The sequence below is a fragment of the Sarcophilus harrisii genome, chromosome 5, assembly GCF_902635505.1.
Source record: "Sarcophilus harrisii chromosome 5, mSarHar1.11, whole genome shotgun sequence".
In the NCBI taxonomy this organism is placed as follows: domain Eukaryota; kingdom Metazoa; phylum Chordata; class Mammalia; order Dasyuromorphia; family Dasyuridae; genus Sarcophilus; species Sarcophilus harrisii.
This window is the reverse complement of record NC_045430.1, coordinates 242897861-242914524: the sequence shown is the minus strand read 5'-3', so window position 1 is coordinate 242914524 and position 16664 is coordinate 242897861. Positions and strand designations below refer to the sequence as shown.

Sequence of the window (16664 nt, the reverse complement as noted above, 5' to 3'; positions counted from 1 at the left end):
GTCTGTAGGCTACAAATACAAAATTAAATAACAACAATCAGCTTATGGCAGTGAGGGCTCAATATTTCTAAGTTTGGATTTTCTTGAATTTCCCAATATTGATGGAATACTAGGCTCTCAGGTACAAGAGAAAACTTAGTATATTCCAAAATCATGAAACTATAGCTACCAAATTTTAATATGGGGATTTAAACAAAGAATTTATTCAGTCTACTTGCAAAGGCACAACACAGCTGACAAGAGATCATTTGACCTCTCTTGGAATGGAAAAAACAGCATTCTTGCAGCAGCTCATTCCACTTTTGTTGTTTTCCAGTTGGGTCTGACTCTTGGTGACCCCATTCAGGGTTCTCTTGGCAAAGATACTGCAGAAGTTGCCATTTCCTTCTTCAGTTCATTTTACAGATGAGGAAACCAAAGTACACAGGGTTAAGTGACTGGCCCCGGGTCACAGATCTGGGAAGTGTCTGAGGCTGGATTTGAACCCATGAAAACTAAGTAGGCTGGACTCCAGGCCCAGAGCACTGTGCACTATGGCACCCCCAGCTGCCCCCATTCCAGTTTTGCACCTCTAATTCTTAAGAAAATTTTTCCTAAGAGTTAAGTCAACGTTTACCTCTGTCATTTCCAACCACTGCTGCTGTTTCTGCTCATTTTGACCATAAAGAACACATTTAATATCTCATTCATATTTAGTATTTTAAAAACTTTACCTCCTAGGCTAGCCTTCCCCCTGTCCTTCAATGGATCCATCTATAACATGAACTCTGAGTTCCTTCATCAGCATGGTTCCCCCTTGGACCTCTTCCAGCCCTTCCCAAACTACGGCACACAGAATGGACCACAATCAGACCAAGACAAAGCCCAGAGGGATCACCACTACATTATTTCCAGAACGGATGCTTCTCCCAGCATCACTTCAAGTTTTTGAGATTCACCTGATATTGCAGTCATACTTGCGGTCCACTAAAATCCCCAAATCTTTTTGTCTCTGGTATTGTCTGTGTCTTTCCCATCTTGCAATGGTGAAGCTGAGTTTTTTGAACCAGAATATAAAACTTCTTATTTATCACTATTCAACTTTGCTTCTTAGAGTCATCCCCATACTCTAGCCTATAGGGATCTTTTTGGGTCGTGATCTGTCATCCGGAGTGCTAGCCATTTCTCTGAATTTTGTATCATCTGAAAATTTTGTCAATGTAGCATCTCCGACAAAATGTGAACTAGCATGGGACCAAGCAAAGATCCCTGGGGCACATCACCGGTGCCATTGTATCCAGCTGGCACAGAACCCTTAACCAATAGTCAATCGCTCCACCAATTCCAAATCCGCCAGACAGAATTCCTTGGACTACACCCCTCTATCTTTTCCACAAAAAAAATAGTATGGCATCCTTTATTAAAGACTTAGCTACAACCTAAGCAGATCATCTCTAGTATTGCCTAATATGATTGTTTAGTAACTCAGCCAAAATGGGAGGTGGTAAAATCTGAACGGGGTGAACCCATGAAATAATCAGACTTTTGGCAATTCACTCTGTTCCCTGCTACATATTCATTAATGATTTATTTAATGATCTGCTCCAGAACTGGAAGTCAAGCTCACTGACCCATATAGTTTAGAAACTCAATTCTTTTTTTAATTTTTTTTTTTTGGCCCAGGTTCATATGCACTAGCTGGAACATTAATGTAATCTCTTGGTGGGGGGAGGTGGAGATGGAGTTGAAGTTGGTGACTAAGCAGTATTAAGAAACTACTTTAAACATTATTCCATGGTCAGAACTACAATTTAAGAGACTCAAGATTAATAGAGAAATGAGTGCTTCTTGGAAGTAAAAAAACAAACTACTTTATCATGATCTTTAAAATGAGATGCAATACATTCCTCAACTAATTTTATTTTTCTCAGCCTATTTAAGTTTACCATCCTGGATCTCAGGAGAAATAAAATAAATCTAAGAACTGCTTTGATTTTCTCACTCATTTTTCCCCCTCCTTCTAATCTCATCATTTCCCTAATACTGCCCCTCATAAAAAGAGACAAATACACACATAAATATACATATGGATATATTTGCAATTCTTTTCCTAAGAGGTTAATATCATTCCTTTTGCCTCTGCATTCCACCTCACCTTCTGCTTTATTACAGAAGGAAAAGGCTGGCTGTTTCTGGAGAGTCTGCATTTCAACAAGACAGCCAGGCTGGGAAAAGTAGGTTGAAGTCCACAGCCCTTTCATTAATGCATCAGAAAACAATACAAATTGAATCCTGAGGAATATAAGGTTAATAACACAATGTTCCAACTCAGTGTTGAAATGTGTCTTAGAGACATCCTCCACAGTACCTAGAATACCTACAGTAAATAGCACTTGCTTCACACACCCTGAGTTCATCTTTAAAAAGCCACTGATAGTTTACAAATTATTTTCCTTATAATAACCCTGAAGTTGATAAGGATTAAAAGTGAAGAAGAAAATGTCTATCTCCTCCTTGGAGCAGAGCATGCTTTGCAAATTCATTACAGAATATTTATCCAGATTCAAGCCAGTTCCAATGATCTTGTAATGAAGAGAGTGATGTACACCCAGAGTGAGGACTGTGGGAGCTGAGTCTGGGTCACAACATAGTATTTTCACTCTTTTTGTCATTTGGTTGAATTATATTTTTTTCTCATTTTTTATCCTTTTTGACCTAATTTTTCTTGTGCAGCAAGATAAGTATATAAATATGTATGCATATATTGGATTTAACATATTTTTACCATGTTTAACATATATTGGATTACTTGCCATCTTTGGGGGAGGAGACAAGGGGAAGGGAGGAAAATTTGGAACACAAGGTTTTGCAAAGGTCAATGTTGAAAGGTTCAAAGGTCTTGCATATGTTTTGAAAATAAAAAGCTTTTATTTAAAAAAAGGAATATTTATCCAACAGGCAGGTGAACACAAGAACCCTAAGGCTGACACACACCTCCCCACCCCACCCCCCATACCACCTGATTCCAGCAAAATTCTCCCTGTCATACAGAAAAGCAACTTTTGTGGGGAAGAGGCCAGCCAATTGACACTCAGGACAGACAGGTCAGCTCTGGCAGAGCCAGCCAAGGCACATCATCCCACTCCCTTGATAACATCCTCTCAGATCTGACGGAAATAGCCCAAGACCCTGAGCCAAGAACCTTGGGAATAAACCAAAGAGAGTGAAGACCCGAGAAAGAAAATTCTTGTCCCTAAACTTGGCACTTGTCAGATAGTTCAAAATCAGGAACTGATTTCTGATTTCATCAGTGGAAATGGCATTAAGGAAAAGGCATTACATATTTAATCTATATCAAATTGCTTGTTGTCTTGGGAAGGTAGAAAGGAAAAGAAAAAAAGAGAAACATTTGCAACACAAAGTCTTATAAAAATTAATGTTGAAAACTATTTTTACATGTATTTAGAAATTTTTTTAAAAAAAACTATTGAAGAAAAAAAAGAAAAGGCATAACCTTTTGCTTTGCTACTGTTCTCTAAGGGATATGGGTCCTTTCCAGCTGTGAAACCTTCCATATATGTTACCTCCAACATTAGGACTTATCAAAAGCAGGAACTGTCTTTTCTATTTGAATCCTCATCACTTAGCAAAGTGCTCAGCACACTGCAAGCTCTTATTAAATGCTTTATTAATTCATCCATCATCCAATCTAGATCCTGGTTGCCATTATCTATGGACCCCCCAAAATTGCCAATCATTCCTCAATGAGTTTCTTGCCTAGTTCACAGTATCCATCCCCTCCAACCCACATACTAGAGGACATCAACTTCCTCTCTCCCTCTCCCTCTTACTTCCTCTCCTCTTTTCTCTCTCTCTCTTTCCCTCCTCCCTGCCTCTCTCCCTCTTTCTCTCTTCATCTTTTTTCCTCTCTCTTCTCTCTCTCTCTCTCTTTCTCTTTCTCTCTTTCTTAAAAATGCTCTAACTTCTCAATTCTTCATCATATTTGATTCCCATGATCTATTCTTTCACTATCTACTTCAGCTACAGAGATGGCTAAATCCTTAAGCTCACCATTACCCATGTGTGAACTCTGAAGTTCCTTATATGGATAAAGCAAAATTTTCTCATTCTGTGTTTCTCAATGCCTTATGACTCCTAACTCTGTTTTCATCATGACTTCCATTCACTTTATCCCCCTTCAGTCCATCTCTTCTGCAAGAGCTAACCTCTCCTCCCTTCCCCACTTCAAATCTGAGGTGAACCAGTTCAAATTCCCACTATATTCCTACCACCATATCCTATCATTGATCCCACACTACCAAACCCCAGACCTGAATGTCTCCCTCTCTATTTGCCTTCTTTGCTCCTATTCATATGTCAAAGAAGAGAAAAATCACAAAACCATACTAATTGGGTTCACTATAAATTTATATTATCTAATATTAACTGGGCCTTCACTACAACAAGTCAATATTTTTATACCTCCCTAATTGGTTTTTTCTCCCATTAAAGATAGGGTCACCTCCAAACTTGCATCCTTCCTCAAGTTCCCTCATATATGCCATTTCCCCCATTCTCCCAACTCTGACTTTATCTCACACATCACCAACCAGATAAACCATTCAAGGAGAGCTTCCTCTTTCTCTCTTCCTCGTTTCCCGTAACTCAGACATTTTTTTCCTCCTTCTCTCTTCCTGGAGTGCCAGGCTTTATGAAAAGGTGAGCTTTATCCTTGTCAAGACCAACTTCTCTACATGCACCTTTTACTCTATCCTTTCCTATCTCTATGGGATTGCCTCCACTATCAGCCCCATTCTTCAATTTTCAATCTCTCCGTTTTAACAGGCACTTTCTCTACTGCCTTCTCTCACTTACAGGCCCTCTTGACCTGTATTTCTCATGTCCCTCTTGGCCAAGGATCCTAAGACAGACATCCAACACTAGCTTATCATCTTCTAAATTCTCTGCAATGGAGAAGCAAACACAGGCTCTCTTAATCTCCCTCCCGGATTATAAAAGCCATTTAATTATTCTCTCTATCCCAAGTCTCTTCACTCCAAATCATCCTCTATTCATCTGCAACAGTGGTTTTCCTAAAGCACTAGAACTTACCCATCATCTTCCTACTCAATTAAGTCTAGTGGCTTCCGATTATCCCTGGGAGCAATACAAAGTTCTACATTTGGCACTCAAACCCTTACAATGTGGACCCTCCCAAACTTCTCCAACATACGTCTGCTCCACATACTCTATGCTCTTTCTAAAACGCCACATCTGTCCTGGCTCCCGTTTTTCATGCTGACATTCTACTCTTTCTCCATCTCTCCCTCTTCCCCCCTTCCTTGGCTTCCTTCAAGATGCAGCTCAAAGAAACAATCAATAAACCCTTAATGTAGATTGAAGTAGACTATTTTCACTTTATTTTTTTCATCATTCAAAACATGACTAATCTGAAAATGTTTTGCATAATTGTACACATATACCTATATCAAATTGCTTAATGTCTTAAACAGATGAGAGGAGAGAGAAAAATTCAGAACTCAAAATTTTATTTTAAAAAAAATTAAAAGGTGTCTTTACATGTAATTAGAAAGAAAAATGATACAGTTCAAATCCTATTGCAAGAGATCCTCTCTCAGATTAATTTATATCTACAAAGTATATTTCTTATATAGACATAGTTATTCACGTTTTCTCCTCTATTATGGGAGCTTCTTGAGAGCAGGGGCTGGATTTTAGACTTTCTTTGTACATCTGTTTAGCAACCTGGCTGGTAAGTATTGAACACTTCCTCCAAAAATAATACCTGCCTCTCAGAACTGTTGAGAAGATCAAATCAGATGAGCTTTGTAAAGCAGCCTGCAAACCTAATAAACTCATTCTAAAGACAACATTAAGGGTTGATGAATCAGAAATTATTATTCTCCTCTGCAGATATGGTAAGTGACGTTCAAATCACTTGTCCACAGCCACAGGGCAAATAAGACTGACATTTCCTAAAGTCAATAGGTTGGACTTGATGATGCTTAAGGTCCTTTGCAGAGCTCTCTCTATGATCCTTAATGATAAATCTAGAGCATTGCAGACCTCCATATAAAAAACTTGCAGAAGGAAGATCAGATGATTCTCTCATTACCTTCCTCTGCCCCCCCCAAAGATTTATGAAATTTCAATGTACTATATAATTGTCAATTTTCAAGTTTACATTCATTCTAATTATTTTTCTGTGTTAGGTAATGTTACAAAGAAAGCACTCAAATTGAAATCAAGAAAACCTCAATATGAATCCTATTATTTTATTTTTTCTATTTTATTTATTTTACTTTATATTTACTAGCAAAGCAAATTGGAAATCATTGAACACTGCTTCTGTTTTAATAAATCTATAAAATAGGGAAAATAACATCATGTACTTTGTGGGGTTTGTTGTGCATATCAAATCAAATTCCTTGGATAAAACTCTCCACAAATCTTAACACATTACAAATTCTAAGTATTATTCAATTTCAAATAGAGTAGAGAAACCACAAGATTAAAATGCTTCTCTTCAAAGGTGTCTCATATTGAAAACTTTTTTCTCTGTTTTTCCATTTGAGCTTCATATGTTGGCTCATCTTCCTTCAAGGAGCAGAAAAGTTCCCACTGACTGCAGCCAAGGATTCTTCAGTAATCTGATCACATACCACCTCATCAGCAGCTAACACCCACAGTCCAACTGCTTCACTGGGCTGCTATTAATGATTGTATTGATTATAAAATTGCTCTCTTAACCTTAAAACCATTGTGACTTTCTCTCTTCTTAATTAGTTTTTCTCTGGGTGAATGGACACTCATTGACTACTGAACCCCTGAGCACTTTTAAGCATTACCTACTGCCATATAATAATATGTAAAAATTCCAAAACCTGAGATTTGTGAAGCAGAGAAAAGGCTTAAAACCAAGAATATCTTACAATGCAAAGGAAAATGACATTATAGGGGGAAAAACAATTTTTCTAAGGAAACAAACTTTCAAGCATTTCTTTTCTTCTGAGTTGAAGAGAAACTTTGAAATACAAATGCAAGAGTCAAGAAGAAGGCTAGAAAGAATAAATTTATTTGAGCAATAAAAGAGTTATATAATGATGTAGTGCTAACATTCTAATAATGGGGGAGAAGAAACAAAGTGTCCCTTCAGAAACTGAATGTCTTCAACAGGAACTAAGAGAGTTAAATAATAAAAACAGAAACCTTGGAAGAGAATAGGTTCTATTCTGAGAATTTTAAGTGGAGGAATATCAGATTGTTTGCTGTCTTGGGGAGGAGGGAAGTTAGTGAGGGACAGAGAAAAAAAATCTGGAACATAAAATCTCCTAAAATGAATGTTGAAAACTATCGTTATATATTATTTGGAAACATTTTTTAAAATATTGAGGAAAAAAGAAGGGAACAGAGGAAATGGTAAAAAGAAAGAATACATTCTCATACTTGGGTTCAACAAAAAGAATACACAAACACAGAGGAATGGATGGAGCAAATGGTCACAAGGAAACTTCATTCTTATCAGAAAAAGGAAAAGAAGGATGAGCACTAGCCACACACAAACAATTTAGTGTAGAAATACCCCCAAACTAAAAGGGAAACAAGCAGGAGCGGGAGAGGGGGTAACAGGGAAAATAATACCAGGAAAATGTATTGTTATTATTAATATTCGTTAATATTTTATAGACCTTTCAAATAACAAAATAAATAGAACTATTGTTCTACCTACAAGGATGGAATGTATCAAATGACATAGCTTGGTCCTTGAAGGAATTCTTAAATTTCTGTTTTTCTAGTTTCTAATTTGGTTGGTGAGTTCCCTGTGCAACACTGAAGAGACACTGGTCTCTTCAGACAAATCCCTCTTCTTCCTCCTAACTGGAACTGTTTCCCTTCTCTCCTACCCATCTTGGGTTATTAATTTCTCTTCAATCATTTTAATCCATGGGATCTCACCTATGTTTACTCTCAATTCTTTGAAATCGGCTCTGCCAAAAGCAATGGGGAACATCAGACTATGTCCAGATTTCCCCTCCTCCTCTATCAGAAAGCCAAGGATTGAGAGATCACATCCCCACAGGTTCCCACCATTTTCATTCCAAGCAGCCAGTTCCTCTCTGTTAGAAAGAAGCAGATCCAGAATAGCATTTTCCCTCATTGGTTCATCTGACTTTTGAAAGATAAAATTATCACTAAGGCATGTCAAGAAGTCATTAGCTGTTCTGTTTTTTGGCAGAGAAAGTGCTCCAGCAGATGTCTGTATAACTCAAGTCCTCCATTATTTCTGGGCCAGGCTTCTAAGGTTATATAGTCAAAATCTGTCACTTTACAAAAAAGGAAATTGCGTTCCCAAAACATTCACTTAATTAACTTAGTAACAAGACTACAACTAGAAACACCTATCTATAATTAAGAGTTTCAGGTTTGCAAAGCACTTTTTCATGATAAAATGTTTTTGTTTTTTTTTAAATCACAATAGAGAAATGAGCTAAAGAATACAAGTATTATTATCTACATTTTAAAAAAGGACAAACTACCATGGAGTTTAATTGACTTCACCAGGATTATTACACAGCAAGTTAAGATTTCAGAATCATTCAACAATCTCCTGATGCTAAGTCTAGAACTCTTTTTACTGAGCCACATCACCATTCACAAATTAAATTGATTTAAAAATAAAAAAAGTTTATAGTCAAATATTGGAGACTGAAATCTTAGTCCTCCAACAAAAACCTTGTTAATTAAATCAGATATTACTTTATGGAAAATAATTAAAGTAGAATTGCTTTTATAGAAGGGATATGTCAAAATGGGAAACAATGCAATGAATGCTTTGACTTTTTTTTTTTTTGAACATGCTATTAAAAGAATAGATATAGCTTCAAAATAAATTACATGTTGGAGAACCTTTACTCTTTAGACATAATTGTTCTCTCTCAAGTAAATCAATGTATGGTATATGAGTCATAAGAGATACCCAAAAGTTCTCAAAAGCCCAAAGAAATATCACTGACAGCTAAAACTGAGATCTCACAGGAACAAGAGACCTTCAAATTCACTTGGTTCATGGCCTTGCTTTAACAGCCAGACCAGATGTCAGGGAATGAAGATTGGGTGGGACAGCCGCTATAGAGCTAGACCTGGAGTCAGGCCAGTTAAAACTGGCCTCGGACACTTATTAGCTGTGTGACCTGGTTATCTGACCACTGTTTGTCTCTTTATGGGGGTAATAACAGCATCTTCCTTCCAGGGTTGTTGTGAAGATCAAATGAGATATTTGTAAAGCACTTTGCAAACCTCAAAATACCATATAAACACCAGAGATAAATACAGGGGTGTTATATAAATACTAGGAAATATTGTAAATACTACAAAGTGCTATTTAAATACTATAGATGTATATAAAAATATAGAAATGTATAGAAAATCATATACATGCATGCAATATATACATATATCATATATATAATTATGTATATAAAGCAAATAATATATGCCTAGGTTATCAAACATATGATATATAATAATGTATATTGTAATAGGTATATTACTATATATGTGATATATATTATGTAATATATACATGCATGTAAATATATGTGTGTATATTGTGTAATAACATATTGCATGTGTTAACTATGTACTATATGTTTGTGTAGATGTTGTTATGTATATGCTGTATTATACATATGTTTTTAAGTGACATATAGAACTAGAAAGAGCCTTAGTGGCCATTGAGTCTAACTCTGCATTTTACAGATAAGGAAACTGAAGAGTGGAAAAGTTAAGCAGTTTGTCAGTCAGATAACTAGCGCCTAAAATGGTATATTGATCCTTCCATAAAATAAAGTAACTGGCCTTTTTATAATGCTTTAAGATTTGATTTGATTTAAGTTCCTTTCAAATCTTAAAGCATTATAAAAATGCCAGTTACTTTATTTTATGGATATATGTATGTATATAGTCTCCTTTGAGCATCACTACTATTCCATGAGGTAGGCATGTTAGCATGTTACAGGTGATAAAAGGTGACACTAAAGTTACTCATTTTCCCAAATTGCTAGCAGCAGATGCAACTACTGAAGCCAGGGTTTCCTAACACTCTACTATGTCACAAACATGTTTGTATCTATGGGAAAAGTTTTCTAGGAAACACAGAAATTTTCAGGTCTTCAGTTCCCAAGTGGAAAAAATAATTTTTTTAAAGAGATATCTGATTAGAGTTTGAAAAACTCATACCCCAAACTGGTTATCTCCATGGTCCAGCAACTCTCAAAACAAATTTTATAATTCTTGATTCTTTTTTGTTTGCATAAAACTCATATAACAACAATACAATAAAATAAAATAAAATTTTATTTTATTTTATTTTATTATTATTTTTATTATATATATTATTGACAATAATATATATTATTATTATATATTTTAAAAAATTTAAAAAATTAAATCAGATTGGGGGAGGGGGGAAAAGTGTCCATATACAAACAATTAAAAGAAATTATGTCCAAAGGATATAAAGGAAATTAGGGAGCACACCTGAAAGAAATTTAATATACTCTGGAAAATTTAATATAGTCTGCTTCACTTGTCCCTTGTTATGAGATCTCAGGAGAATATGGTAGGTTGAATAACACTGAAAAGAAGGCAGAAATAATGCTTTTGTTTTCTCTGCCTCTCCGTAAAAGAAGTAATAAAAGAAAATGAGCAGTTAGGCTGGGACAGTTTTGGTTCAACTGGGGTAAAGTTAAAAAAACAGACTGCAAAAGCCAAAAACAATTGTCTAAGATCTAATTTTTGAAGAATACTTGAAAGAGTTCCTGCTGACGCTTCTCTTTTAATAATTCACATTCAAAACACCTATCAAAAAGAGTAATGTATATATATATATATATATATATACATATATATATACACATATATAATATAGTTATTTACATATATACATATAATGTATATCTGTTTTATCTATACCTTTATCTACATATATATTATATGTATATGCATATATACACATGTGTATATATACATGTGTAAGTGGGCATGAATGTTGTATGTGTATGTGTGTATGATTTGTTACCTAAATTTTTGGTTAGCCCCATTCAAATTTGACCTTTTCAAGAAAAACTGTCTTACATTTCTATTTATATCCATGGGGCTTAGCATGGTACATTACACACAATAAGTAAGCGCTTTTTCCATCATTCATTTATTCACTGAATTACATGTATATATTTCTATCAGAAAAAAAATAGGATTAACCAAAGCTTTACAGGCTTGCCACTTACTTGTTTTGCTTTGTTTTTTAGCTTTTGCAAAATAACAGGAGAAGCTACCTCAAGTCTATTTAACCTGTGATGTTCTGACAATATTTCAATCTGGGAAAATAAATTAAACTTCAGTGTAATTCAGTCTGACATTGCTTCCTACTTTAATCTTTATCAGACTTTCATAAAAGAAAAATGGACAGGACTACTGCCAAGACACTTGTAAATTAAATTCTCTCTTAATGAAATCCATGGATTAATAAAGCTCTTGTAATGTCTGTTTATTAGGGGGTGATTAGCAATAATGATGTGTAACACAGAGCAGTGACATAAAGAAATGGAGATGATACTTTGGGATGATGTCCCAAAGAAGAAATAAATGGCTACTGAAAACTAACAAAGTCATTTGTAAAGATCAATTTGTATTATATTAGCAAGTTATAATGAATGCATGGAATGAAAATGTCAATGAAAGGAGGAAATACTGCATTGCTGAATGAATAATTTTCCTACATGTAGATCTACAATTCAACTAATATTTACTGATCATCTGGGTACTTGGGATGGACTATCCGACTTTGAACAAGAAAGTCATTTAAACTCTTTAATCCTCAATTCTTCATGTATAAAATGGAAGAAATTGCACTAGTTGGCCTCCAAGGTCCCTCTGAAGTCTAAATCTGGGGTCCTATGAATTTGCTAACTCCCAGAATTTCAGAGTTGGAAGGTATTCTCAGCCAATCAGATGTGGGACCATGAATCTAAACTGTACTACTCTAGCATTCTACCCACTCTCTGTCATCTCAGAGCCTATTTTTATACCCATCAGTGGTCATCCAATTTGGATTTGAAAGTTTCATATGAATTGGAAGCCAATAATACCACTCAAAATAGCCCATTCCCCTTTTAAGTGATTCATGTTCCTAAGTTTTCCTTCATATCAAGCGTAAATTCATCCCATTTCAAAGGGAAAACTAGAACTCTTCCAGAACCAAAACTATAACAAGATCTGGAAGAGTTCTAGTTCTCTCTTCTGGAGCTAATTAAACAAGACCAACCCTTCTGTCATTTGAGGGTCCAACAAATACATGAAGGCAGCTCTGAAGTCCCTTCACTTCCTACTTCTTTTTGCATATCTATCATGCTTCATTAACCTGCCATTCTATTCCCTCAGCCTTAAGTAAAAGTCCCACTTTATAACAAATCCACAGATTACTGCCCTGCCCCTCCCTTTTTATAGATGGGGAAACTAAGACATAGAGGACAAACACTTTGTCATGGTTGGACATTTACTAAATGTGCAAATCAAGACTTAAATGAAGCCTTCTGACTCATACTCAAGTTCTTTTGCTAGGTAGCACAGCAGATAGAACCTGGAACCTGGAGTTAAGACATGACCTCAAATCCAACTTCTAACACTAACTGGCTATATGATTCTGAGCAAGTTAACAACACCTTTTGACTCAGTAGCTTAGTCTATAAAACTGGGGAAAGAAAAGCACCTATCTCCTAGAATTGTGAAGATAAAATGAGAGAATATTTGTAAAGAGCTTCACAAATATTAAAACACTCTATATATGCTAGGTATTATTATTTTCTGTATTAGTGTTATTTTATTACTCACAACTATCTCAAATGCAGCTTTAAGATATATATATATATATATATATATAACATATATGTACATACATACATATACATATGCACAGAAATATAATTTATATGGCAATGATTCTTTGGCTAAAACCTTGAGAAAATATTAAGAAGTGGGCAATATTATAATGGTTATCAGTGTTGAAAAACACGGCACATACACTATCCTTTAGAGAGCACTGAGATCACATAACTCAGGGAGAACCACAGATCTCCCAAAAAAATGTGATTTAGGTCAATTCTTTTTACTCTCTCCCACCAAACCTTGCATGAAGGCTGATGATTGCATAACTTATCTTGCTTTCAATTTTCTTAAGCCACTCTCTGACTAAAGTGCTAACAATTCAGAAGGTAATAAGCAGGAAAAGAGAATAACAAAAGTAACCCAGCAGAGTTATCCATAGTAGTGAACTATATGTACTCTTAAAAATGCTACTAGACAAGGGCTGTGTTTCAGCACAGAAGTAGGCAAACTGAGCAACCGATAAGGAGATAACATTAGTCCTGCATGCAGCCGGATGGGCAGTTCATGGAGTTAATGCATCAGGTATCGTACCTTAGGCAGGAACTATAGGAGGCTGAGGAGCCTAATGTAAAATTATAAAGGAGCAAGAGAGAAGGTTGGAATGCTTTTGAGAAACTGCATAAGACTGTTGATGGCGCCAAATTGTCCCAAGAATTAAAAAGCCATTTTTTAAAAGCATGAGCATTCTTTTGATGACACCATATTGTACCAATTCAATCTAATAAGCATTCGTTAATCAGTCAAGCAACAAGGATTTAGCCACAAAAGCTAAAAAAGGAAAACTAATAAACAGATCCTGCCTTCAAAGAGCTCCCACCATACTGAAGTGGCCAGGAGTCATGAAACCCCTTAATCTTAGAAAAATAAAGATGGGAAGATCACTTAATCTCTCTAAGGGTATCATAAAATAGGAATATTATAGGGTTGTCGGTAATCTTTGTAAGATTATTTAGATGGTGAAGAGTCAAGTTTGATAAGGAATTTCATAACATAACATACTATGCAAATCTGTTTTTTATCTTATTACATTTCCCAAGTCCTTTTTTATGGTCTACAAAATTTCCTGAAATTCCTTCAACAGCACATTTCTCTCCCTGTGCAAGAAGAAGAAGAGTAAATAAACTATAGGTCAAATTCACTTACTCATAGTATAATTCTAACCCAAAAAGAAGGGAGAACAAATTCTAACAACTAGATTACACTCATTAATGGATCTAAGAGTAAATGAGTTTGACTAACAATTCATTACATGGTGGAATTTATCCACAGCTGTTGGCGCCTTCATTTCCTGTGACATTCAAGGCATCTGAATGCTTTTTTCACCGCTTCACATACCTAGTTCCAAAGCCCTCTTGCAGGATAGACAACATTTTAAGTAGTTCAAACGGAACTACTCTTATGTATAAGAAAACAGTTTCCAAGTAAATGAGGCACATTTTAGAATCCCAGTACAGATCTCCAGATCTCCAGAGGACACCCAGATATTCACTGCAAAGTCATGCAAACCACAAGCATCCCACTTTTCCTATTCAAAAGCAGTCCTAAGAAAGGAAGCAAAATTTGGCACAGCATGGCCAAATAATCAAAGGAGCTTTCGAGAGGCTGTTTCAAACCCATTAAAGCAGGGGGATTCATGGTTCAGGCTGTTCTCAACTTAGTGCCAATCAGAAAAATGTTTCACAGACTATCATTCAACCAATGTGGCAAGTCATGGCTAATTATTTCCTTGGGGAAAAAAAAAAACAAACAAACAAAGCTTACTATAAATACAATAGAGGCCAATGCCCTCTCAATCTGAAAATGATTTTAAATTATGAAAAAATGAAGACCTGACTTTTAGAAACTAGATGGACTCTTCAAAAAATAAATACATATAGATGAATAAATGAGTGAATAAATAAGAAAATAAGTGAATGAATAAATTAAAGAAATTAATAAATATAGGTAAATGAATAACTAAAGCAAAAAAAAAAAAAAAAGAAAAAGAAAAAGAAAAAGAAAAGAAAAGAAACAGTAGCAACCTCAATAACACTATGACATACCAGGGGTAGTTATAATGTATCCGGAAATCAGAAATATTTTGTGAAGCTTTTTGAGAATATTATTTGGAAGATTTGAGATGTGATTAAATCCTGACTATAAAAGGAATTGCTAAATGAGAATAGGAATTAATAAAGTATCTTCAAATGTATTGTCATTTAGGCAGCCAAAAGCATAAAGAAAAGACAGTAGTATTGAGTACAACTGAAGGCATCCACTTAAACAGCAGGTGGTATATAAGGAAATGCTTAAATGCATATATAATCAAATGGATGATTGTTTCGACTGAAGACTTTCATGAAAGTCTGCCGTAAAATCTATTCCAACATATAAAGTTGGGCTGGCCTGGAGTGGAAATTGATACATGGATATCTGAGTAGTTAGTCAGTGGGGAGAAATTTACAACTGAGACTGTTTTCTTGATTTAAAAATAACATTAATGTTCTGGAAACCCAGGCTAAAGAAGCTTAAAAGTATTTTTACACTGATAAAGTACAGTGCGTATTTGTAAACACTCTGAAGTAGTCATTCTTAAAAATGAGCCATGACCCCTGACCTGACCAATGTCTAAAATTAAATGTAAACTGCTTTATTTATTATCTAATGCCTTTCATAGCCTGACCCCAAATTATCTCTTGAGCCTTACTGAAGATCCCCTTTCCTGAACTTCCATTACTCCCCACCCAGCCAAGACAACCTCTCTATTCTTTATCTCCATCTCCTATCTCTATGCTTAGGCATTTTCTGTCCTATGTGCCTAGAATTCATTTCCTTTTCAGCTTCACGTCAAATAATCCTTTCCTGACCCCTCCCATTGCTACTTCTGGGTAAAACCCCCTCAGATTTAACTTAAATTAATTTGTATTTGTTCTCTGTATTACTCTTATTTTTACATATGTATGTAACTTGATTGTCTTCTCTTTTAGAATGCATATTCTCTTTGAGTAGAGATTATTTTTTTCCCCTTTATTTATATCTCTATTGCCTACCACAGTGCCAGGCAGGTCACAGGGACTTAATAAATTAATGAACTGGAGATCTAACTCACGTTTATGCTTTCAATTATCATTTTTACTCAAATAATTCTCAAATCTCAATGCTCAGTCACCCATACCCCAAAGCTTCAAAGGCACTGTTTTCCCAGTGCCTTGCTGGACATCTGGTTATCTCTCATATTGCACCTCAAACTCAACAAGTCAAAAATGGAATTCATCATCAAGTATTAAAGGAAGCATGGATCCATCTGTTAACTAAGCCTAGATTTTTTTGTATCCAGTTTAAAACCAGAGATATCTAAATATCCCCTCTGTGCTGAGATTTTCTAACTATAAAGTAAGGTTATTTGTCAACCCCTTAATTGGAGTATTTATATAATAGTTAGAATATCTGAGTGGGACTATAAATTCTATGGTATTTTTTCTGAGTAGAAATATACAGGATAATAAGAACAGCTTATATCCAAATGTTGCTTTAAGATACTAAAAATATTTTGCACACATTATCTCATATAGTTTTCACACTATCGCTATAAAATAAGTAATACAGATGTTATTATCTCCATTTAAAAAAAAGGAAAGTAGGCTTCCTAATTGGTTAGATGATTGCTCATGGTCACAAAGCTAAGAGGTGGCATAGGAAGGGTTTGAATTTCCTAAGCACTGAATTTGAAAGTCCCAGGT

General features: G+C 35.3%; 1 protein-coding gene across 9 annotated transcripts in view; it reads right to left on the bottom strand.

Moving 5' to 3' along the window:
* Positions 1-16664, bottom strand: part of CDK14 (cyclin dependent kinase 14) — a 673115-nt gene that overhangs the window by 388102 nt on the left and 268349 nt on the right. The gene's annotated exons all lie outside the window — the stretch shown is intronic.